This window comes from Mesoplodon densirostris, chromosome 18 (genome assembly GCF_025265405.1).
Source record: "Mesoplodon densirostris isolate mMesDen1 chromosome 18, mMesDen1 primary haplotype, whole genome shotgun sequence".
Taxonomy (NCBI): Eukaryota; Metazoa; Chordata; class Mammalia; order Artiodactyla; family Ziphiidae; genus Mesoplodon; species Mesoplodon densirostris.
Window position 1 is genome coordinate 21,009,288 of NC_082678.1, and position 26,206 is coordinate 21,035,493.

The following is a 26,206-nucleotide window of genomic DNA, read 5'->3' on the forward strand; positions in this document are numbered from 1 at the left end:
CTTTTTAACATTTCTAGATTCTTCTCTGTCGTATTGTGTCTTCAACCGACTTACCCAGGTGACTTCAGACCTTCCTCTTAACACTAAGGGGAGTTGCTGTTCCAAGTTGAAGCCACGCCTTTTGATCAGCTTCTGCTTTCTTTCCTGCGGTGCCGATAGAGATGGACTTTTTTGCTAGGATGGGTCACGGTTAGTGGAGCCAGCATTACCTAAGCACAAAGGAATTCTGGGCAGGAGCAGTTGTCTTTTTCAAGTTTATTGAGACTTCTTCTAAAACTTAGGGAATCTTTTAGCTGGACGACAGTCTATAAGCATCAGTCTACTTTTATTTTTAATTGTTTTTTAAATTTATTTTATTCAAGTATAGTATGATTTACAATGTTGTGTTAATTTCTGCTGTATAGCAAAGTGATTCAGATATATATATATACACATTCTTTTTCATATTCTTTTCCATTATGGTTTATCACAGGATATTGAATACAGTTCCCTGTGCTATACAGTAGGACCTTGTTTATCCATGATATATGTAATAGTTTGCATCTGCTAACCCCAAACTGCCAGTCCATTCCTCCCCCACCTCCCCTCCCTCTTGGCAACCACAAGTCTGTTCTCCATGTCTGTGAGTCTGTTTCCGTTTCGTAGATAAGTTCATTTGTGTCACATTTTAGATTCCACATATAAGTGATATCATATGATATTTGTCTTTCTCAGTCTGGCTTTCTTCACTTAGTGTGATCATCTCTAGATCCATCCATGTTGCTGCAAATGGCATTATTTCATCCTTTTCTATGGCAGGGTAGTATTCTATTATATATATATAGAGAGATATCTCTATATATATCGAATATATCACATCTTCTTTATCCATTCATCTGTCGATGGACATTTAGGTTGTTTCCATGTCTTGGCTATTGTGAATAGTGCTGCTATGAACATAGGGGTGCATGTATGTTTTTGAATTAGAGTTTTGTCTGGATATATGCCCAGGAGTGGGATTGCCCAATCATATGGCAGCTCTATATATAGTGTTCTGAGGGACCTCCTTTCAGTCTATTTTTCAATGCATGCATGCACACCACGCTGTGATGGCTTTCCCATCTTGATAGTCGCTGTGGCTGTCTTTATCATGACATCCTAGCACGTGGTTTGGGGGCTGAACTTCAGCTGCAAGTGATAGACACCCAGCTGGAATTAGCATGGACCCGAAAAGGAATTGATTGGAAAGATTTGGGGGGAAAAATATAAACCCAAACGGAAGAATGAAATATCAAAGGCAGATTGGGAAGAATACAGTCTGTCTTCAGAACACACGTGGTACTGTTTTTCTCTGCAGGGTAGCTTTCTTCTCTCTTGTTGCAGGTCTGTTCTCTTCACATGGTGGGAAGAGAAACTGTCCTCAGAGGAAGGGAGGAGTACTAGGCAAATTAATGTTCTTTCTGGGTGTTGATAAACAGCAATTTTTTTTAGAAACAAAGTAATGAGGTTTAAAGAGACTTTACTAAGTTCAACAAGCACCATGTGACATATTCACAATTTAATAGACAGAAGCTATCGGTTAAGCAAATAAATAAATGGGGTAATGGCAGTGCCAATGTAGGAATAACTCATTACTTTCTGACTGTGCCTGGATGCAGCTTAAGTATTTGATAGGGTGGTGACTGAGGCAGTGTGATCATGGACCATCAGTGAGATGACATGGGTTCAAGCCACAGCTTGTGTGACCTTGGGCAAGCCACTCCTTGTTTCCTTATCTCCCAAAGTGGGAATCATGGTACTTGTCACCTCGAAGTGTGGTACTTGTCTCCTTGAAGTATGGACATGAAGTTTGAATGATATAATGTTTGTAAAAGGATGTCACAAAGCCTCTTAGATTTTAAGATGCAAGAGGGAAGAAACCGATACCTAAATACCAACACTGCCTCGGGTTTCTATAGGCCATTTGCAGTTCACTGATTTTCAAGGTCATCTTGCAAAATAAAGAGGGATAGGAAAAAGTCTCCCCACATTTGAGATGGAGTAAACAGGTCCAGAAAGGTCGAGTGACTTCACCAAGATCACAGCAGTGTCAGTACCAGAGTGTGCTAGGCATTCCAACTTCAGCCTGGAGCAGTCAACATGACTGGTTAGTCAGGGATGCCTTCTGGACGAGTGACACAAACCCCGACATAACTTACGAGTTTAAACAGTGATGACATGTACTTCTTCACACAGCAAGGGTTCTAGTGGTAGGATGGCTCCAGAACCAGTGGATGCAATAGATCAATGATGTCCCTGGGGACCCTGGTTCTTTCATTTTAGCTCTCCCAGCCCCAGAGATGCCTTCACCCTAAGGCTAGTTGCTGGCATGGGTGCAGATGGCTGCTCTTGGCAATTAAGTCTATGTGCTTCCTTGTTCACAAAAGAAAAAAAGAAAAAAGTCATCTGAGTGTGGAATATGTTTATACATATTCCATAAACAGCCATGATACACTGCTGTGTAAAGAACTACCCCCAAACTTAGTGGCTGAAAACCCACAAACATTGTACTCTATCTCACAGATTTGTAGGTCAGAATTTGAGCAGAGTTCAACTGAGCAGTTTTTCTGTCTCATGTGGCTTCAGTGACAGCCATTCAGTGGTTTTCAGCTGGTGGATGGCTAGTCTTGTGGGGGTCCAAGGTAGCCTCACCCACATCTCTGACACTTGGCTGGAGATGTCTCAGTTGGGGTGGTCGGCCAGAGCACCAATGGTCTGGCCAGAGCACCGATGGTCTCTCCAAGGTGCTCTCAGATTACTCAGAATTTTCCACGGTGGCTCAAAGATGCCAAGAAGCTGAATGGCTTCTTATAGTTTAGCTTCAGAAATCTGGGCACTAAAGCAAGTCACTCATCTCCAGAAACAAGGAGAGAGAAATTAGATTCCACCTCGCAGCGGGAGGAGGAACGAAGCCTTTGTGACCATCTTTGTGTGTGCTTTGGACTGATGGAGCAAGTTTCTGTCGTGTTCGCCAACCCCCTTTCCCAGAGCAGTCACAGTTGCCAGAGGATGACTGTGTCACCTGATCCCCTCAACACCCTTACATCCTTCCACCTGGAATGCCTTCACTAGAGCAATAGAGACCCATTGCTTCAGTTGCTCTGAAGTCTGGCCATCAGAGAGGTAGGGGATGTCAAGGGAAAATCTACAGGTTGTAGGGTCAGAATAACTGGAGTTCAAAGCCAGTTCAAAGCCCGCCATGAGACCTTGGTCAAGGTCTTCGGTCCTCTCCAAAGCGATTTTCTCATGTCAGGGAGGTAGGGTAACGGTGGGCTGTGCCTCACTGGGGTTGGGGGACAGGCGTGGGTGTGCTTGTTGGCTGTTATTAGCTACCTCTCCTTTCTGCTGCTCTGCCCCTCAATCCATCCAGCCCAGGCTTTCAGAGTTGGTTGAGGCAAGTGAGGAGGTGATTTCAGAACCTCCAGCAGACAAAGCCGCAGTGTGTTCAGAGGAGGGCAGGTGTGTGTCTCCTCCTTCCTGGGGGGTGGGAGGAGCAGTGGGCGGGGCCGAGGCATTTTTCCAGCGCCGCTCAATCACATCTCCCACCCACCTGACCCCCTCCCTGGAGTGGAAGAAATGACCCAAGGGAAAATGGAGGGCAACTCAGGTGAAGGCCTGGACCAGTGCTTTGAGACGATTTGCATCACAAAACTTCTTGCAAAATCAGGGTAGGGCTTCCTGCTAACCCAAGGAGGACCCCAGGGCCAGTCAAGCTCTGATTCCCCACCACACACACCCGGGGACCCCTCTGTGCGATGCTATATTTAATTTTGCTAGTTCTGTGAAAAGGAGAAGGCGTATTCTTAGATGGATTCCATTCCTTCCGTCACCTTGGGCCCAGGCGCCTGGGCGTCCGGGGCTCTCTGAAGCCGCTGCATTTCCAGGGGAAGATGTGTGTTCTGGGTCAAACAGCGTCTTGCCATCATGGGAGACGTGGAGGAGAACTGGGTGCTGCATCTCACCTGGATGTTAGATTGTGTCACACCTGTTCTGATAATGTCCTGCTGATAATGCAGAAGAGGACAAGCTTTCTTTCCTTCCTGGTCATCTCCCTCACATGCACCTTTTTCCTGCATCTTAGCCTTTGCCTCAGCCACCTCTACATCATCCTTTAACCTAACTTCTCTGCTTTTAAAGCCACAGTAGAGTCCAGCTCCTCCAGGAAGCCTTCTGTGGCTGCCCAGGTGTGTGCACCAGCCATGATCTAGTTTTAATCAGTTTTGTAACTTGTCCTTTCCTTGGAAAAGCCTCTCCAAGTCAGACTCTCTTTTTCCTCTATTATAGCTTCTTCTTTCTATCCTTGTTGGTTTCTTTATTTCTTATCACACTCTGCAAGTATTTAATTTGGTTATTCACTTATTTATTGTTTGTCTCCCCTGCAAGGACAAGGACCTTGACTCTCAACTTTGTAATTATACCCCCAGTGCCTTGCATAGTGTCCAGTGCTTACTTGATGACAAATAGTTGAATGAATGAATGATCAAATGAGTGAGTGGTCCCCAGTTCCATGCAGAGGCAGAAAACTACCAACCTCCCTTCTTCGTAGCACTTCTCGGGCCGACACTATCCTGTTTTTTGTTGTTTTTTGTTGTTTTTTTACAGCGGGGGGCCAGGTCCTGTGAGACCTGGCAAGCCGTGGTGGGGATGTCACCATTTGAGCCCTGTTCTTTTTCTTTTAATTTATTATTTATTTATTTAATTTATTTTTGGCTGCGTCGGGTCTTAGTTGCAGCGTGCAGGCTTCTCTCTAGTTGTGGTGTGTGGGTTTTCTCTTCTCTAGTTGTGGCACGCAGGCTCCAGGGCACGTGGGCTCTGTAGTTTGTGGCATGCGGGCTCTCTAGTTGAGGTGCACAGGCTCAGTAGTTGGGGCGAGCCATCTTAGTTGCCCCGCGGCATGTGGGATCTTATTTCCCTGACCAGGGATCGAACCTGCGTCCCCTGCATTGGAAGGTGGATTCTTGACCACTGGACCACCAGGGAAGTCCCGACACTATCCTTTTTATATGTGGTAACACCACCCACCTTAACCTCTCATGATGCCATAAACCGTCAAAAATACTGACTGGCAGAATGGTGTTGGTGTGTAGGTGCAGCCAATTAATTCTACCAGCTTGGGCAGCTTGCTGTAAGATGGCGCTTTGGGTGGAGCTTTGTGGCTGAGATTCTGGGGGTTGGCTCAGTGCAATGTGGGGAATGAATAAGTTTGTCCACTTGCCAGGACACCATTTACCTGCCTTTACCTTGTTACCGAGGTAAGCTTGTCAGCCTAATGGAACCAGCCAATGTGGACGTAGGCCCTCTTGAGGGTATTTTAAAAATATGATATGCATGGCCTTCCCTGGTGGCGCAGTGGTTGAGAGTCTGCCTGCCGATGCAGGGGACACGGGTTCGTGCCCCGGTCCGGGAAGATCCCACATGCCGTGGAGCGGCTGGGCCCGTGAGCCATGGCCGCTGAGCCTGCGTGTCCGGAGCCTGTGCTCCGCAACGGGAGAGGCCACAGCAGTGAGAGGCCTGCGTACCGCAAAAAAAATAAATAAATAAAATAAAAAATAATAATAATAAAAAAATAAAAATATGATATGCTTCTTGACCCTAAGACAATAAAATTTATTGGAGGAGCCAATAACACAAATAATCAGTGATGAAAAAGAGCACATTGTCAATGTTAAATGAATGGCATGCATAATGGTGTAAAGCAAGTTCTGAGAAGAGAGCCAGCCCTGGAATGGGGCGGTAGGGAAGGCCAGCCCAGAGGAGCCTTGAAGGGCACGCCTGACACAGGGCGTGGCATAGGGATGCCACTCAGTACGGACAAGCCTGGCAAAGGAGGAGGAACATTCCAGGCAGGAAGAATGGTGTAAGTAATAGGTGGGAGGTTACGAGGACCCAAGCTAGGGTAGGACAAATGGTGGAAATCAGACATCTCCAAGCATGGAGGGCTCGGAGAAGGGACGGAGCAAAAGAATCAGAACTGATCCAAAGATTTCAACCCTGATGTCTGGGAGACTTAGAAAATCATAGGCACAAATAAAGAATCTAGAAAAGAAAACCAGTTTGTGGATGGTGTCTTATTTTGGATTCTTCTCAAAGCAGATGTGTACTTGGGTGTAAGTAATTGATTTGGGAGTTTATCTTTGGAAGCACCTTGAAGGATGGGGGTGCAGAGAGTGAATCAGGAGGGGGGAAGTCAGTTAATGGTGGGTTAATGAGAGGTTATGCCTTGGGCATTCAGGGCTGAATCTTACTGGGGACCCTTTGAGCAACTGGGTAGAGTAAAATTCAGAATGGCCAAATCGAAGGAGGGAAAGGATGGGATATTTATCCAACAACTCCCTTCCCTCGTTGCTTGAGGCTTTTCCTTGGAGGCATTAAGCCCCTGGCACTTCTGAGATGCTCCTGCAAAGAGCTGAACAAGTCCCAGGAGCATACCGAGGAGCTGGTGTTTACTGAGTGCTTGCTCTGTGCCAGGCACTGTCCCAAATGTTTTCCAGCTCTTAACTCATTTGTGCCTTGAAACAGCCCTGTGAGTTATCCCCATTCTACAGATGATGACACTGAGGACAGATCCATCAGTACCCTGTTACTAGAAAGTACCAGAGCTGGGCTTTGAGCCTAGGGTTTAGTCTGGCTCAGATCACCCGTTGAATCTGATGTTTTCTTGCCTCAGAGGGTACCTACTCTTAGGTAGATTTCCCCTTTTTGATGAGCAAAACAATGGAAACTTAGAGATTTTCCCAAAGTCATGACCCGCAGACCTGTGCCCTCATACCATGTGTTATGTCTGTTGATTGATGAAGACAAGGTGTCTGGCTTTGAGCACTCATGTCCCAAGCCAGTGCTTTATTCCCACCGTCACACTGACCCCTCTCTCCTGCACTGTGGTCCATTTAGATCCATCACTTTGTTTGTCACCATTGCAGGACTGTTGGAGGCATCCCCTTTCGATAAGGGGGAGTAGAATGGGTGATGGGAGAGCATACGTGGGGCAGGGATAGGGCAGAAGGAAGGACCCGAGAGCAGGTGGAGTCATGGGGTCACTGACGTTTATTGGGCACCTGTCATAGGAAGGACACTTTGCTGGGTGCTTTCTACCTGTCCAGCCACGTTCTGACACCAGCTTGAGCAGGGCACCTACTCCTCTTGGAACAGACTCTGGTGCAGCAGGTACAGGTGTAAGAAGATTCAGCCCTTGCTTCCCGGAAATGTATAGCCACACTATCTGGAAGCATGGAGTAGGGTAGAGATGTTTCTGAGAGATGCCTCTGGGTTTGAGCCCTGACTCTGCTCTTTATTTGCTCCGCATTAAGCAAATCGCTTAACTGTTCCCAGCTTTGATTTTTCTTTTCTCTAAGATGAGATTAATAGTAGCACCTACCGTTGGCATATTGAGAGACTGTATGACATGATGCATCATAAATGTTCAGGACAGTGCCTGGCACACAGCAAGCTCCCAGAGAACGGAGAACCTCAGCAACTATGACATTGGTATTGGCACTACCGGTAAAAACAAGTGTGCGCTGGTGCCAGGAACCCTATTGCAAGCACTACATCGAATTTCCAAATACCTCTGAAGCCCCTACTCTGTGCGACATTCTCAACGTTGGGGATAAGAGGATCATGACAAAGAGGAATGAATGCCTGACCTCAAGAAGCTTAGTCTAGAAAAGACTCAAAGTGCTCGTTGGTTGAATGGAGTTCTCTCAGGTCATGGACATCTGGGAGGACTTCATGGAAGAGGTGGCATGTGAGCTGGCCTTGGAAGGTAGGTAGAAGATATGTACAGAGCTCCCTAAGCAGAAGCAGTCTGGGTAGAGGAGGCACTTGGATCTACAGTGAGCACTAGAGAAAGCTGAGGTCGGCTTGGAAACAGCAAATATTCCAGTTAGGTTAGAGTACAGGGGGGTGGTTGTTGGATAAGGTCAGACCATAGAAGGCTTTTGATGCCAGACTGTCAAGTTTACATGTAATTTTGTGAGCAGTGAGGGGCTTCTGGAGGTATTCTTCCTCCACGATTTTCATTTATATGTACTTGAAACTTAACACACTAATTCTGAATTTAATTTGGAAATGCGGAAGTCCAAGAATAGCCAAGCAACTCTTGAAGGAAAGTGGGTGAAATGTCCCACTGAATATTAAGATCTAAGAATTTCATAAGAATTAAAGCATGTGATGATGGCATGGAGTTAGAAAAAAATGGACCAATAACAGAACAGAGAACTAGGAACCTGCTCCCAAAATGTGGAAACTTGATACATGGGAGAGTAGATACTGCAATTTTTTACCACCTGCATGTGGGTGGATATTTATAAGGGGTGTGTGTATGTATGTATATATATATATATATATATATATATATATATATATATATATATATATATATATGTTTTTAATCTATTTTAGAATAGATTTACAGAACAGTTGCAAAGATAGTACAGAGAGTTCCCATATACCTCACACCTAGCTCCTCGTGTTATTAGCATCTTTTATTAGCATCTTACTTGCAACAGTGAATGAATCAATATTGGTACATTATTATTGATTAAACTCTTGCTTTATTCAGATCTCCTTAGTTTTAATCTTGTGTTCTTTTTCTGGTCCAGGGTCCCACATTACATTTAGTTGCTTATTTCCTTAGTCTTCTCTGGGCTGTGACGTTTCTCACATAAGACTTTCCTTATTTTTGGTGACCTCGATAGCTTTGAGGGGCGCTGGTCAGGCATTCTGTAGGATGTCCCTGCATTGGAATTTTTCTCATGATTAGATGATGTCCCCTACCCACCCTCCACACTTCACTCTTGGAAGGAAGAGCAGCCCTCCCTTAAGGAGCCAGAAGTTGTGCTCTAGTTCCTTCAAAGCAGAACATCTACATGAATTTTGTTTATGTTCCCTCATATATTTATTTATTCAATTATCAACGTATATCCGTATGGAATCATGAATATTTGTTTTATACTTTGGGTTATAATCCTACACTATTGTACTTATTTTGTTGCCCAGATCATTCCCCAACTTTGGCCATTAGGAGCTCTTTAAATTGGTTTCTGTATCCTTTTGATGTACCCCAGCACTGTGTGGCGTGTGTGCATGTGCTTTCATGCAGTCTTACTTTCTGGGACTATGAGATGCTCCAGGCTCATCTTGTATATTTCCTGCCTCAGTCCTAGAATCAGCCATTTCTCCAAGGAGCCCTGGTTCCTTTTATTGGACAGTGGTATTAGAAACAAACCATGGCTCTAGTGCTTATTGCTACTGGGGTATCGTTGCTTCTAGGACCTCTCAGCAGAGAGAGCAGGGAGATGCATGTGTCCATACTCACCCATGTATATACACGTATCCATAAATACCCTGCAGGACTGTGAAACAATACATTTCTGTAGTTCTAAGCCACGCAGTTGTACAGCAGCCCCAGGAAATTAACACAAGCCCCGCCCCCTTCCGCCTGTCCCCCTTCCTTCTTTTATACCCTCAGTGTTTCCTCCATATGCATGGCTCTCTTGCCCTCCTTTGTGGTTGTTTTGTGTTTGTGTCTTTTTGTTTGGCTACTTCCTAACCATTCCTTCCAGAATCAGGTCAGACACCCGCCTTCTGGACGCCTTGGCTGTTGCCCCCAGGCAGGGTTAGGTGCCCGTGGTCCATACAGCCTCTTTCACATCCACGCAGTTATCACGATGCTGTTTACTCCTCAGGCTTGAGTGAGCCCCTCCGGCTTGACTCCTGCTTTCCTGTGTCCAGTGTGTGCAGGTGGTGAATGAACGAGAGGCGGCTGCAGAAATTGAAGCCTGACTGACCGGGCCGTGGGAGCTCCAGAATTTTAATCTGGGAGGGTCTCAGGGTGGCAAGTGGTTTGCACAAGTGGAGCCTTGAAATCAAGTTTGCTTAGCACTTAGGGATGGGGAGATCAGGCCGCCCTGGAGGGTCACCTCCCTCTATGATCCAGTGGAAGCAGAAACTAATATCCTGTCTCTGTGTCAGATGAAGAATCCGAGGCATACGTGGTAACTCCAACGTGAAGTTCACACAGCTAGTTGGCAGGCAGGGGCTGCAACTTAGTTGGGTTTGCCCGACTCCAGGGCTACTAAGGTTGGTCGTCCTGGGCAGAATTTAGCTTGGTGTGACCCACCTTATGCACAGAGGGCAGACTAGACCTAACGGAGCTGGCAGTGAGGCTGGAATCCCAGCCTTGTCTCCGGACTTAGGGCGCCGGGGAGGACAGCTGTTGCGGGCGGACCCCAACCATTCCTACGCTGCTCTGAGTTCGTTCGTTGTGGCTGGAAGACGGAACTACATCTCCCAGGAAACAGTTCGTCCCGCTCCCCGCCCTCCCCGCCCCGCCCCGTCCCGTCCCGGGCCCGGCTGCTATTTAAAGGCAGAATGGGCCGGCCGCGGGCAGAGCGCGGAGGTGGCGCGGGCGAGGCGCTGTGGCCGCGGGGCGTCACACCCCGTAACTGGCAGCCGCTGCTCGGTGCTTCTCACCCAGGTCTCTCTTGCCCGGTGGGCGCCCGGGCCCCGCGGACCTGCAAACCCCAGGCCTGGCGGATTTGCCCTTGGCGCTTTCCCGGGCTCGGCAGAGGGGTTCCCGGCTGGGATCTCTGGGGTCGCACTGGCAATGAGCAGCGAAGAAAGGCGAGACGCTGCTCTCCGAGCGCGAGGAGGCGGGGTGCGCTCGCCGGGGTCGCCGGGGCGTCGCTGGGGAACCTGGGCCAGCGAACCCAAGCGCGATTTCCGCGGGTCCCGGGCGCAGAGGCCGGGGCTGCCGGCGCTTTGGCCTTGGATGGAAAGTGGGGAATGGGGTAGGGGCCTCCGGACCCCCTAACATGGATTACCTGGTGCGTCTCGGCCGGGCTCGGATGACCCACAACCTCGTCTCCATCCGTGGATTGATGCACATTCTACCTAACAGTCGAGTCCCTTACCTGTAGGTAAGTTGCCCCGCGATTCGGGGGAGGAGGGGGCGATTTCACCCCCTGCGTCGCTTTATGAAGGTCTTGGGGTTCTGGGTTGAAATTTTTGTTCTTGTAATTGACATCTTCCCAGAGGTCATTTTAGCCATCCCTCTGCCTCCAAGCGGAGCCAATTCTCCCGGTGGCAGTGCTCATCGCCCATCCTGGGCGCTTTCGGTCATCTCCCTTTCCAACGCCGCCTGGCCGCTGGCTGCCCCGCGGGACAGAGCCCCAGGCTGGGGAGAGGTCCGCGTCCTGGGCGCACCCGCCCGACCCCCCATCGCATTTACCTTCCCACCTCGTCGCCCTGCAGGGCCCGTTACCTCGAGAGCTGAGCCGCCTCGGTGAGCTCCCGTCGTCTGCCCACTGGCGACCCAGAATGCGATCGGGGCGCAGCGCTTGGAGCCCCTCTCGCCGGGGGGGTGGTGAATGTCCCTGGTCCCCGGCCCTGGTTGCTGGTGAGCGGCTTTACTGCAAGGACTGCGCCACCCATCAGGCGGCTTTCTGAACGGGTGGGAGGTAGCAGGCATTCGGTCCAGGGCGTACCCCCGCCCCCCGCCGTCAGTGCAAATTGTTAATGGAAGAGATTTCCCGGCCAGCGCGGGGAGGGGGCGTAGTCTTGAGTCCTGAACTGGAAGCAAGCTGCTTCTGAATCCATAGCCCCCTCCTCTCCTAGTCCTTTTGTGTGGGCGCTGTTTGGAGTGGCGCCGTGCCTGTCACTGAGTAGGTGCAGAGTAGATGTCTGTTGAATGAATGAGCGAATCCGCCTTGATGTGCAGATAAACCAGGGGCCTCCTTTTCCTCCTCCCTCTTTGGCACTTGTCCTCAACTCTTTCCCCCGAAGATAGTTTCCCGGGGGTGCTTTCCCAGATGTGGGGTTCCCTCCCCTCCCCCCAGCCCTGTTGGCAGTCTGTCTGTGATGATCCATTTCCTGCCCAGAAGTCTCTCCCGCATAGAACATTTCTGGAAGCTGTCACGGGTCTCCCTTGGACTGTGTGCAGGGCGCCAGTGCCTCCCGTGAGCACCTGCTTGGGAAGAGGGGGAGAGCCAGGCACCACAGGAAGAAAAAAGGTGATGTGTGTTGGTACCGCCCCTCCCCCAGGAGCCTGTGCCCTGGCCACAGCCAGGTCCGTGGAACTGCCCACGTTGGTGCAGTATGTACCCTGTGGCCCTTCCTCACCTTCTCTGGGAGAGGAACTGTTGAAATTGTCCCACTGATGGCCGGAAGCCCCGCCTCTGCACCCCGTCTGATTTTAAAGGTAATCCGTACCCTTTCTCTCTTTTATAGAAAACTACAAAAAAGAGCAAAAAGCAGGAAAGGAAACACCCAGTTCCCACAGTAATGCTGGCAATTTGACATATGTCCTCACTGCTGAAATCCTGCAATATATACAACTTTGTTTCCCACTTTATTCCCCCTCACTTTTTTTTTTTTTTTGAACACTTCCCCACATAATGACTGTATTCACTGCAGGCATTGAATCATAGTTTGCGTGACAATTCTCCCATTGTTGGACACCAAGGTATTTCCAAATTTTTACCCTTTGAATTCGTGCATTGGTGAGTGTCTTTTGTACATAAGGATTTGCACATTCTGAATTATTTCCTTTGGAAAATTCCCAGAAATCACTCTCTTTGCTCTAAGTCGGTCATGTCTAAAATCAGAGGAGTGCCCCTCTTGGTAGACATTTACAAGGTGGGCTTGGAGGAAGATTGCACCACTTAGCCAGCAGATAATACCACAGCTGGGAGCCAGAATACAGTAGGAGCCCACACAATGCTTACTGAGTGAACACAGTTTTTGTTTTTGTTTTTCCTGAAGCAAAGAGTTGATCAGCATTGGTTATGAGAGTAACTTGAAATTTGCCTTCAGGACTAGGCTCGAAATTATATTAGCAATGCCAGAGACTAAGATTTACTAGGAAGCTGGATTTAAAATGCTGTCCTTTTAAAAATTATTATTAACTTTTGATTTTGATAGAAATCTAGATTTACAGGAAAGTTGCACAAACAGTACACGGAGTTCCCTTATACCTGTCACCCAGCTTCCCTATATGTTAACGTCTTGTAGATTCACAGTGAGATGATCAAAGCGGGGGATTAACATTGATAGAATACTTTGAACTAATCTCCAGGCCTTATTCAAATGTTTCCAGTTGTCCCACTAATGTCCTTTTTCTGGTCCGGGATCCATTTCAGGATCCTGCATGGCAGAAAGTGCTGTCTTGTGAAAAAGTGAAAGTTGAGAGGGATTCAGCAGGCTGTCTACTTTAAAGACCACTTAATTGAGGCATGATTGACATACAGAAAGTTATACATGTTTCATGTCTGCAACTCGTGAGTTTCGTGATAAGTATACACTGTGAAACTGACACCACAGTCACCACAATCTTTGTCGTAAGCATACCCATCACCTCCAAAAAGTTTCCTCCCGCCCTCTTATTTATTATTTTATTATTTTTTGGCGACAAGAACATTTAATGGACGCTCTCCCCTCTTAGCAAATGTTTAAGTGTACAATATAGGATCCTTAACGATAAGCACTGTGCTACAGGAGAACGCTAAAGCTTATTCATCTAGGCAGACGGTCTTTATTCTGGAGATGGTTCAACATTGAGAAGTCCATCCCATCTTCTTCCCCAGGTTAACTCACCCCCTCCTCACTGTTCATGGCCAGCAGGGCAGATGAGACCCTCCAGGGTGTAGAGGGGAGAGGACGCTTGACCATGAGTGGGAGAAGCGTCTCTGTGTACCCTTCTCCTTCCTTCCGTGGACCTCCCCTGGGAATGAGTCGTTTCGTAGAAGTTGGGTTGTAGCCTGATCTGTCCCAACGTGCCTTGGCGGGGGTGTGTGTGTAGGTGGAGGATGACATCCGGGTGCGTGAGAGCCAGCTGTCAAGCCCCGAACCCGCCGGCGGCGAGTCCAGCGTGCCGCGCCTGTGATTCACGCCGCCTGAGCAGCAGGTGTGTCAGGCGCTAAGTGTGCAAACCCAGCAGAGGCAGCGTTTACTGGTGATCTGGGCAGATCTAAGGGAACATGGGTTTCCGCTCGTGCCTCAGTGTGTATTGAGGGTTTTGTCCAGCAATCTTGGGCTGGGGGGTGGGGTCCCCCTCTTCTTTAGGGCTGAGGAGAGCCAGCCTGGAGGGGTATTTGGAAACCACCCATGTGGATGGAGGCTGGCCCAGCGTCTTTGCATAAGAGAGCACTTGTGTGAAGTTGAGGAAACTCATGAAAGAGGCCCTTCTCCTGCCGCCTGCAACAGAGACCACGATAGTCCAAAGCTTCCACCGACAATACACAGGCAAACTCGGGCTGTCTTCTCCAGCTGGGGGTGGCTGCCCGCAGTTAGAGTGTAGGTGATGTTTGTTTGGGATGAGGAAGTTCTGAGGTTACTTAAATCTCAACCAACCAGACTTCTGTTGTCCAGATAGAGTTTCTCATTACTATTAGGGTCTGGTCACCTAGACTTGATTTTTCTTATACTCCCAGCCTTCCTATATAGCTTGTAAACTGAAAGATATTCATCCTCTCTCTCTCTCTCTCTCTCTCTCTCTCTCTCTCTCTCTCTCTCCCTCCTTCCCTCTCTCCCCTGTCCTTTGTGCACTGGCACAGACGTTTTCCATCACCAGCCAGCTCCAGTGAGGATCATAAAAGGAAGTGTCGGTGGGAGAGGGCTTGGGGGATGTTGTGACTAAACAGTCCTGGAACAGCCCTCTGTCTTCACCTGCCTTGTCCCTCTCCTCGGTGACTCCTCATGGGTCCTCCCTGCCCAGCTCTTCCCAGATCAGCGTGGACCCGGTTCAGCCAGCATACTTGGAGCTGCTCCCCCAGCCCCCTGGCCTGCACCCTGTGGTTTGCATAAAAACGAACTGCTTGGAGAATTTGGTAAAAATCTGAGTATTCTTAGCAGCCATTCCCACCCTCCCCCCAACTTTAGAGGTTCTGTTTTGCTACATGTCAAGGGTAGTACTCAGAAATGAGTATTTTTAACAAGCACCCCAGGCCATTTTAATACAGGTGGACACTGTAAGAAACAGGGAGTTGATTGACTTCTTGGCCAGCTAAAGCCAGAAATGAGCCTTTTCCCACTCAAGCGTACCCAGCCACAAAGCTTCTCTGTCCTCCTCCTCCTCCAGGAAGTCTTCCCGGCTTGCCTCCACCTGGTCTGGCCCCCACATCTACTTACTTGTTTTGTTGGCACAGGTTGTAACATAGAAGTCTTGAAATCTGGTGCCCTTTGTACTCAGTGAAGACAGAAGTGGCTGCATTTGTGTGAACGATAAAGAACTGCAGTTCTGGGCTTTAGGTATAAGATCTGCAGCCTCTCCTCTGGGGTTTGTGAGTTCCCTGGGAGCCTGGGCAGCTTTAAGAGGCAGCTCCCTGGGACATTTGTGTGCCCAGGCAGACCCTGCTACTTCTCTTTCTGGCCAGCATCGTCCTGGGCAATGTCCACTGTCATCGTGGAACTGGTTGGGGTCCCCTACATCTAGTTAGCACCCCCTTCATCACAGGATGGATGCACTCAGCTCATTTCACAAGAGGACAGGAATGGTCCTGGATAGATTTCCTCTCTTTGAGCTATGCCATTGGCGAAAGACAGTGTGTTCGAGACTACTCCGGCTCCCTTGCTTTACAGACTAGGTTTGTGCTTGGAAGAATATCTATACAAAACCAATCTCGGTTGATCACATGATATGTGAAAGGCCTGGAGGAAGTTTGTAAACTACAGGAATGCTGAAGTGGCAAGTTTCTGTCAAAGAATTCTTTTGGTAATGTGAATCATCACCTCCTCCCGTATTTGGTGTGTTGGTACAGGTTTTTTTTTTTTTTTTTTTTTTTTTTTTTTTTTGCGCGGTACGTGGGCCTCTCACTGTCGTGGCCTCTCCCGCTGCGGAGCACAGGCTACGGACGCGCAGGCTCAGCGGCCATGGCTCACGGGCTCAGCCGCTCTGCGGCATGTGGGATCCTCCCGGACCGGGGCACGAACCCGCGTCCCCTGCATCAGCAGGCGGACTCTGAACCACTGTGCCACCAGGGGAGCCCGGTACAGGTTTTTACACAGAAGTCTTGAAACCAGTTGCCTTCTGGAGATGGTGAAAACAGAAGCAGCTGCATTCGGGCAAATGACAGAGGGACTGTGGTTCTGGGTTTCCGGAAATAAATCAGTCCCTCCCCTCGGGTCTGTGAGGCTCCCAGGTGTTTGGAAAATGCTTCTTATAGGGTCAGATTTTAATGGTTTTCAGACCCGCCGCCTTTGCCTAAAATGTGGGCCCTTGACCTCATTTCTCTTTAACAGTTTCCTCTCCTTTCCTTTCACTGGTCTGAGAGCCCAAGCAGGACAGGGCGGGAGAGACCATCTCTGCCTGCCCAGCAGTTCCATCAGATAATCCACTGGGGATTTTGGCCATGCTTTCTGAGCCACCAATGGAGTATATATTCCCTCTCCCTAATTATAGACGCATTTCCAATCCGTTGCTTCAGATTCCCTTGCTTGTTAATTCTGCAAATATTGGTGCCTGCTGGATGGTTCTTTATTTTTTTTTAAGATTTTTTTTTGGTGAGGACCATTTTCAAAGTCTTTATTGAATTTGTTAACAATACTGCTTTTGTTTTATGTTTTGGTCTTTTGGCCACGAGGCATGTGGGATCTTAGCTCCCTGATCAGGGATCAAACCTGCACCCCCAGCACTGGAAGGTGAAGTCCTAACCACTGGACCGCCAGGGAAGTCCTTGGATGGTTCTTTAGACACTGGTGCAATTGCTTTGGGTCAGCACCTGGGCGGCAGTGCTCTTTGGGCCAGTGTTGTGCTTCAGGCGTGGAAAAGAAGGTGTCTGAGATGCTGACCTTTGGGGACAAAGTCTTCAGTATGTGAGTGAAATCCTCGGGAGCTCTAAGTGACAGTGATCGTTTCTGCCCTTGTATCTTTTTCACTTAACTAACTTTGGAAAAAATTTTAACCATTTTTAATTATGGTAAGATGGACATAACGTCAGTTTACCACCTTAACCGTTTTTCAGTGTGTCAGTGGCATTATGTACTTTCACATTGTTGTGCCACCATCACCACCATCCATCTCCAAAACTTCTTCATCACCCCAAACTGGAACTCTGTGGCCCTGAAGCACCGACTCCCGCAGCCCCCAGCCCCTGGTAACTGCCATTCTATTTTCTGTCTCCATCATTTTGACAACTGTAGGTATCTCCTGTAAGTGGAATCATACAATATTTGTCCTTCTGTGTCTGCTTTATTTCACATCATGTCTTCAGGCTTCACCCATGTTGTAGTGTGTGTCAGAATTCCTTCCATTTTAAGGCTGAATAGTTTTCCGTTTTATGTATATGTCACATTTTGTTTATCCATTAATCTGTTGATGGACACTTGGGTGGTCTCCACTTCTTGGTTATGGATAATGCTGCTTTGAACATAGGGGTGCAAATATCTGTTCGGGTCCCTGCTTTCAGTTCTTTTGTGTGTATACCCAGAGGTAGAATTGCTGGTTCATATGGTCATTTTACGTTTAATTTTTTGAGGAACTGCCATGCTGTTTTCCAACAGCAGCTGCAGCATTTTACATTCCCGCCAGCAAGGCACAAGGGTTGCAATTTCTCCACATCCTTGACAGCCCTTTCCTTCCTCCCTCCCTCCCTTCCTTCTTCCTTTTCTAGTAATAGTCACCCTCCCAGTGGAGGTGCATTGGCACTTAACTAATTTTAAATGCAGATTGACTAGGACGGTTAGATTCTTTTCCTCCAGTGTATACTCAGGGAGCCATTAGGATCTCCTTCTCACTTTGAGGAAGAATCTTCAGGAAGAGCTAAGAGCCCAGGGAAGTAAGGATCAGAGTTTACGTGGGGGGCCCTCAGCTCCGAGTCTGCTGCATCCATTCTTTCTAAATGAAAACGTTCGGTGATCTAGTGGGTTCCTTATGCCCCCATTATTTGCACTGGAGTTTTTCAAGTGCTTTTCTTTCCCTACCCCATCTGGTGCCACCCTCAACCTGTTGAAATAAGTGTCATCCACATTTTCCAGAAGAGGCTATTAAGGCACAGGTGAGTGAAATGACACAGCTAGATAACCACCCAGGACAACGAGCCCCTAACCCCTCACCTCCCACACCTGTGAAAAGTGACTTTTTTTTTAGTGTTGGTGGGGGAGGGAGGGGGCAGGGCGGGCTGGGAAGACAGAGATGGGATTCATGATTTGAGAGAACTTCAGGGAGAATCCTCTCTGTCCACGTGTCCTGCACGGTCAAATTGCATGTATGGAGTTTGCTGAGTGTGGTTTTTTTGGGAAAGATAAATTGCTTTTCCGCAGAACCCTTTTCTGTGTAGTCGAGTGTCCTAAGACACGCCCTTTTGAGCCTGGGGGTGAGATGTCAGATTTCTAGGGCAGCTCTGATGGAGCCCTGGGTCGGTGCCTGGGTTAAGATGAGCACCTCTGGTCTCGGGTTTTCTTCCCGAAGCTGTGAGTGAGCCCTGAAAGGTCTGTCTGATCCCGTTTGTCATTCGACGTCCCAAGCACGTGTGTCCGGCCTCACGGTGGGCGTAGGGAAGGCACCCACAGTAAGTGGTTTTATTTTTATTTATTTATTTATTTATTTTCCGGTACGCGGGCCTCTCACTGCTGTGGCCTCTCCCGCTGCGGAGCACAGGCTCCGGACGCGCAGGCCCAGCGGCCATGGCCCACGGGCCCAGCAGCTCCGCGGCACGTGGGATCCTCCCGGACCGGGGCACGAACCCGTGTCCCCTGCATCGGCAGGCGGACTCCCAACCACTGCGCCACCAGGGAAGCCCTTTTTTTAAAAATTTTTAAAATGAAGCAACGAGAAACAAAACTGCTATTCCTATGGCTGGGGTGACAGAACAGGATCATCCCAAGCCAGGAGGAGGATTTCTTCTCTATGGGGGAGTTGCCACCCCGTGACCCCTGCCCGCGACCCTTCCTCCTCTGGCTTCACACCGGGCGTGTGTCGTGGCCCCAGGGTCACGCAGAGGGAGTTTCTCTGAATCGAAGGGAATCCGTGGCCACTGGCCAACCAGTTGGGAAATATAGATGTTTGGGTTCTTAATTAAATTTCCGAAATGGGAACCAGGAATGTGGTTAACCAGGGAGCTGAGATGGCCCTGGCTTCTCATTCCACCCCGGCCACTGGGCTTTTCCGCCTTTCCTGGAATTGCTTTCCTCTTTCACCCTGGCCCCTGTTGCCCCCCCTTCCCCAGCTCCTTTCCTCTTTTCCAAACGTTTGTCTCTGCCCTTGTCGCCCTGGGCAGCTGTCTGTAGGACACTGATGTGGGGGAGTTGCTTGTATGGCCGCATTCACTGGTCAGACTGGCCGTTGGATGTCGCCTGTCCCCTGTACTAGGAAGCAGCTCTATTCCTTCCACATCCCCACGCAAGGGATCCACCAGCTAGCGCCAGCAACCAGGGGCGCTGTTATGTTGGGGAGAGAGAGAAGCCAGCCTCGGGCAGATCAGGGCGGGTGGTCCAGAGCCCGTTTTCCTGGGTCCTCACCACCCTGGGTGTGGACACTCTCATCTCTGACATCTGGGGCTTAGCGAGTTTAAGGAACATCCTTAAGGCCCCAAAGCTTTGAAGGATGGAGCCACGGTTCCAACCCAGGTCGTGGTGCATGCTCAGCACTGGGGCCCCATCCTGCCCCAGTCACCAATGCATGTGTGACCTTGTACAAGTCACTGAGCCTCTCTGCGTTCAATTCCTCATCCATAAAAGAAGGGTATTTTTAGGTGGGTCACTTTTAGCTTCAAGTTTCAGAGAAGCCAACTCTTACTGGCTTTAACCAATGAGTTTGGGGTTGTCCATCTAACTGTGAAGTCTAGGTGCTGTGCTTTTGGGGGATTTTGTTGGCTCTTTGTTTTTCTCCACTTCTCTTCATTCTTAGCTTTACTTCCCTAGTGGAAGCAGAAAGAGCAGAAGCATCGGCAGGCCCCCTGCCTCTGCAGACCCAGTGGATGCAAGAGGATGCCTCTGGCTCAGCATCTCCGAGTGACAACCCTGGAAGTGCGCTCACCCTTGGACCCATCCCTGTGGCCAGGAGGCGGAATGCCCTGATTGTGTCCTGTGCTCACGTGCCTCACACCTGGGTCTGTGGGTGGAGGCAGCTTCCCTCCCCAGGGCCACGGGGATTCTGTAAATTGGGGCGGGAACGATGCCGAGAGACAACACCAGATGTTTGCCGCGGACGGATTGGCTACTGGATAATACAGCAGAGCGTTTTACAGTAGGGGCAGGGTATTGATTCCGTTTACCTGTGGATACGTGGGACCTGGGAGAGCGCAGGGCAGGTGGATGCTCAGTGAAAGTTGATACGTGAATGAACCTCAGCAGTTCTTTCCTCTGAATTTCTGAACCTGAGAGTCCATTTTTTCTTTTTCCTTTTTTTTTGGCTGCACCGCGTGGCACATCTTAGTTCCCCGACCAGGGGTCAAACCCGCGCCCCCTGCACTGGAAGCACGGAGTCTTAACCACTGGACCCCCAGGGAAGTTCCGAGAGTCTATTTTTTCAAGGGACTTAGTGTCGCTCCATCGGGGAGCTGGGAAGTCCAGCCTCCCGGTGCATTGCCCACGACTGGGTTCTCATTTCCCTGCACAAAGGGTGGTTCCTGGGAATAGCAACCGCTGCTTAGAGGGGCACCTCTCACTGAGCTTTCTTCAAAGCGAAGAAAAACACCTTCCCTAATTCTGAGCATCTCTTGACTAGTGGCGTTGCTCCCAGTCTACCTTGCAGGGGCACGTGTGTCCCGTACGGGGTAGGAGAAGCCCCATGACGGGAGCTGGGGCCAGTGGATTTGCGCCGACTTCTCGCCGGGCTCCTGTGTTTGACAACCCAGGGAGGAGACGGGCTACCCCGTTGGGTCAGGTGGAGGGCTCGCTCTGGAGCGGCCTCCCAAGCGGATCGACGTAGATGGCTCCATTGTGTTTGCACATCCCTGGGCCAGCTTGTGCCCCAACTTCTGGGGGCTCCATGTTAGAGACACAGCCTTGCTCTCCAGGCTGTTGAGCTCAAGGTGAGGGACCCTATTTTCCTTGCTTTGTCCGCACGGTACACAGGTAGCCATTGTTTGAGGAGCTGTGACTCATGCTCGTGGGTTGTACGAGCTCTTCAAGGAAACCCTGCTGCCCTGGCAGGTGCTCCCAGCCATCCTCCTCTGCCATCGTGAGGAGAAAAGCTCATTGTCAGGTTGATAGGTTATTTCCACTCTGCGGCTGGAGTATCAACAGCCTTTTTAGGGAGGGTGGTGGAGTGAGAGGAAAGGGGGTGTGTGAGGCGATGATGTCCCAGGAGGCTGCTGGCCGCTGTTTTTAGCGTTGCCCCATTTAATAGATGAGGAAGCTGAGGCTTCCAGGGCTTAAGCTACTTGTCCAAAGTCACCTTGCTGGTCAGCGGCAGAGCCAGAACTTGATCTGCTTCCAGGTTGGCACGTGACTGTCTTCCTCCAGCTGCAAGCTTGGCTCCCTGCTTTTTCTGAAAAGTGCTAGAAGTCACATATCACGTGGATTTGATAGCGGCTCTAGAGCTCTCACCCGTCCTTCACTTCTTCCTCCCCAGTAACCCACCGATAAGTCTAAAGCAGTGTTTCTTCCTCCTTCTCCTGGTGGAGGCGAGGCCCTGCGTCTTTCTGGGAGTGGAGCTGGAAATAGACTTCACTCTTCTCTGCAGATGGGACAGCGAATTCAATGTGAAGACCGTTAATGGCAAAATTAACTGAAAGATGCAGCTGCTAGAGTTTTCCCTGATGAGGAATTCTCCGGAACTGCTCTACCAAGTTCTAGGCCTTGCCCCCAGGTCTTACTCTTCTGCTTTGCCATCTTCAATTTCCTCTCTACAGATGTAAAGTCTGGTTTGGAGAGCTATAAATCTCACTGCACACCCCAGCTGGCAAACACGGAGTCAGGATCCAGATGCAGGTCTGTTTGTTTTTCAAACCAGCACATTTCCCCATAGTGTGGTCCTGACTCTATTCACTTAGGAGATGCACAAGTCCAAACCATGCATCAGCATCACGTCCCTTGTTACTGAAATCCCATGGAGGATGCTGAGACCAGGGCATACCGAGTTGGGTTCCTATCATGTTTTCCATCTCCTGCAATTGTGGGCAGGTAGAGGATGACTCTGGGGATAAAGAGGGCTTGGAAGGGTGGGTGCATGTATTTGAGTGGGACAGAAAAGCAGACTGGCGCATTGTCCAGGCATTTGGGGGAAGTGTTGTGTTGAGGTTCTAACTTTCAGTCGCTGGAAGAGCACTGCGTACACTTTACTCCATGAGCTCAAAGCTTAGCTGTGCTTTCAGAGCAGACCCATGGCTAGTCTTGCCCTTCTGATGTTATACTTGGAAATCGGAGAGAGCTGCCGATGCTGTACCATCGTCACCTCCAAATGGGATAAGGATCAGGTGAGAAATTGTTGCCCCTCTAAGCTGCACTCCCATCAGCCGCCGTGGACCCTGTCCTTTGCACAATTAGGAGACCCTTTTAATGGACGTGGTTGGGTGGGGTGGAGGATGGAGCCTGTGTGTCCTTGAGGTTGGAGGACGCAGATGGGAGTCGGAGCATGTCTCATTTATTGGACCAGGTGGACTGAATCTTGCATTTCTCCTCCCACTTATTCTCTCCCTGCTTCTTGGCTTAAACCCTGTGTCGATTTTAAAGAAATGGACCAACTCCACGGCTCTGTCTGCTTGGCCTGCAGTTACAGCTTTGCTCAGATGTTGCTGGGTTTAATTGGGGAGGAAAATTCCCATTTTCTACCCAAGAGGTCCAATTCACTTTTGGCTTTCTTCTTGGAAGTGCAGAATTTGGGTTGCAGCCTCCATTGGCTTACGTGTGATGACTTATGTAAAGAATGTCCCCTCGGATGTGCAAGGCAAATATGGCAAATGACCAGCCCCAGGAACCTCTGTTGGCTTGAATGGGGTGGGGTCTGGGGAGAGGAGGCGCTGCAGTTAGCTTTTCCTTCCTGGGGTCTGCAATGAGCTTGTCTCAGCCTGTTCTTCCCTGTGACCTGTTCGCTGCTCCTTTCCTCATGGGCTATGTCCTTCTGCTCTCCTTCCCTGGACTCTCCCAGTGCAAGGTCAGTGACATTCACCAGTGCAGGGGCCATAGAATCCAATGTTCTTGTCCGGTAATTGCCCGGATTAGACTTGAATAAACTCACCAACCGGGCACTTACTCTCTACTTTTGCAATGTTTTCTTTTTCATCCAGTCTTTCCCTTTCCTGAACTTCTACAGCACTGATAACCTATAACATTACATACTGCCTGCCTAATACTATATATTGTTTCACATGCATGGATCTTTTTTCTTCAATGAAATCAGAGGTGTTCATTCTCCAATTTCATAGCAACTGGCCTGATGCCGACTCCAGTAAAGACAATATATACTCGGTGACCTGACAGGTCCAAGGCCCACACTGTTCTGCCATTTTGCCACTCTGTGTCTGTGGATGCTGGGTCCATGGCCTCTGGCTAGATTATCCCAACACATGCCATTGGAAAAACAGCGATGTGTCTTGCTTTCAGAAGGTGTTACTGGGCTTTGCTTGGTGTGGTCCTGAGCACGTTTCTCTCCCTTGTGCCGTAAGATGGTTGCTCAGCCAGGAGACCTGGTTTCTGCCCATTTCAGTCTCCTAATTTGCCTTGTGGTTTGGGGCAGTTATGTCACATCGTGGGGCCTCGGTTTCCTCCCTGCGTACTTTAGATGTGGACTAGGTGACTCCTTGATTAATTTCAGCGTGGGGGATGAACAAGGATGTCTCCTTGTTTCCTTCGCTGTCTTGGGCAGGTGACCATGAGCAAGGTAGCGAAGAAGAAATGCCTGATCCTTCCCGGTGGTCCCACCACTCCCAACTCTTTGTGGAGCACAGCTTGACTTCTTGGAGAAATGCTCAATTCAACTTAAACGAAATCAAAACATACAACAGGCTCGCAGTGCAGTCTTTATAAAACGTCATTTGTGATAGTTTGGGATGTCTTCAGAAATCTGTTAGGGTGACCTTGTACCAAAATCAAGAACTAGAAGAATAAATGACCCTCCTCTCCCTGTGGATGGAGAGAATTTTATTTATTTAAGGGCCTTCGGGGGCTCTGCTTCCCCCTTTCCCAGAGTGAACGTTTGGACTCAGACGGCCTTCCAAGGATTAATAATGGAATAGAGGCCCTTCACGTAGGAAAAAATGTGATTCTTCCCTGCTGGCTGGGGGGTTCACATCCTGGATTTGGGAAGCAGTCCGGGAACCCGTAAAGCAAACAGATTCGAGTAGAATTTTTTTTTTTTGTATCAAATCTTCATCTTTTATTCTGAGCAAAAGCAGATGTTTACAAGAGTCAAGTTTGAACAAGATTGACATACTTAAATCATGGGATAACATGGCCATACCCTTGGCCGCATACATCAGATGAAGTGTTTTTTTTTTTTTTTTTTAACTTTTTCTTTTTCCTTTCTGTTTTGCTTGTTTGTTTGTCTGTTTTAATTCTGCTCCGTGGGGCCTCTGATCTGCTTGCCTATCTGTTGCTCTCAGGCTGAGATGCCTTGTTATAACCTGGATTGTTCTGGGGAATGAGACGGCCTCATCACACCCCCTCTCCTTCCCGCCCTGACCTCCCTCCCTTCCTCTTAGGGAAAAAAAAAAAAAAAATTCCTTCCCCCTTTCAGCATCTGTGCCTTTAAGAATTCCCTCCATTGTAGCCCCAGGACAGAGACCCTTCTGTGAGAGTCTGTTGGAGGCCTGTCCTCGGTGACACCCCGCCCCCCATATTAAAAGACCATCGGAACAAGCTCCCCATTCTCCTCTGGAGAGGGTCCCTCTGTCCCAGGCCAAGCGACTCTTAAGGGAGCGTTTATCCTGGGACACTCAGTTTACAAAGCCTGCTGGAGTGTCAGATAAACTCACTCAGACCCGCCGAGGAGGGGAGGACAAAACTCCCTTTATTTTCACCCCTGCGTGGAGACCAGCAGAGACTGCGTGCTGGAGATGGGGTGGGAGGTGGGGTCTGAGGAACCTCGGAGGGGGCTGCGGGAGAGTTAGGGGGTTTTACTGTATCATTTTATTTTGGGGGGAAATCTCAGTGTGGGGCAGTGGCTGTAACTCTGCTGGAATTACCTTCCCTCTCCTCTCTAAATCGCTGGGATGCTCTTTGGCAAGTTTGTCTTGGTTTGCCAGGGAGAAATTCCTAGTTTCAGTTATCTATTTGGATTAAAAGAAAAACAACCCAGAAACACCTCACCCACTCGGTGGGCCAGGCCCCAGCTGTGTGTGTGTATGTTTAGAAGTTGTTCGATCTGAGGGACTTTGGGTAGCAAACATCATGGATAAATTTGGCCACCTGGGTGCGTGTGCGCCCGTGCGCCCTGTCGGTGTGCGTCGCATCTAGGGGTGTGTGGGTGTGTGGGCACCCCCTGCTTCCCCAGGTGGCCGTACCTGTCACTATGTGGTGTAGCCCTTTTTAACTACATGGTTCAGAGCTTTTCACTCAGCCGTGTAAACGAGAGGTTTCCGTGATCAGCTATTCACGTTGGGCTGCCATTTGTGGAACATGCTAAATGCCCTGCACGTGGATCGATGTCTCAATCCTTACAGCATCTTCCAGACCTGGAATGCTAGGCTCAGAGAAGGAAAGCATCTCCCCTAATGTCGCCCAGCAGTGGAACGCTTGAGCTTCCGGCCCTGCTGTGTCTGATTCTAAAGCCTCTGCCTGCCCTTGCCTTGCTGGGTGTCATCATCTGCCCTGCGTCCCTGGTACCATGTACACTTGGAGGGCTCAGCACCCCGGGCACCTGCTCCTCCACTGGGCAAGCGGCAGAGAGGCTGGAGCCCGTGGGCTCAGTTGGGGCTGGGAAGGAGGCGCCCGGTTGCTTTGGCACACAAGAGGATTGGGGAACCTTGCTGGAGTGTGGCCGAGAAAAAGCCTTCCCCACTCAGGCCTTAGAGAGGGGAACCCTGACCCAGCTCCCGGCCCCAAATCTGTGCCCCCCTCCTCTCACTTTCTTGTCTTGGGGTGGAGCGGTGGGCCCTGGGCATCGACCTGGGTGTGTGTGAGTCGGCGGCCGGAGGGCTGTCTCCTGAAATTCCCGGGTTGCCTGTGTTCTACCCTGCAGCGCACCCTTCCTCCTTCATCCGGGGGTGGGCGGCCTGGAGCAGTCGGGCGGGGGTCTGGCGGTGGCGAGAAGGGCCTTCCCAGCCGGGCCTGAGCGCGTGCTGTCGTGTCATAGCCGCCAGGGCGGTCAGGCGCC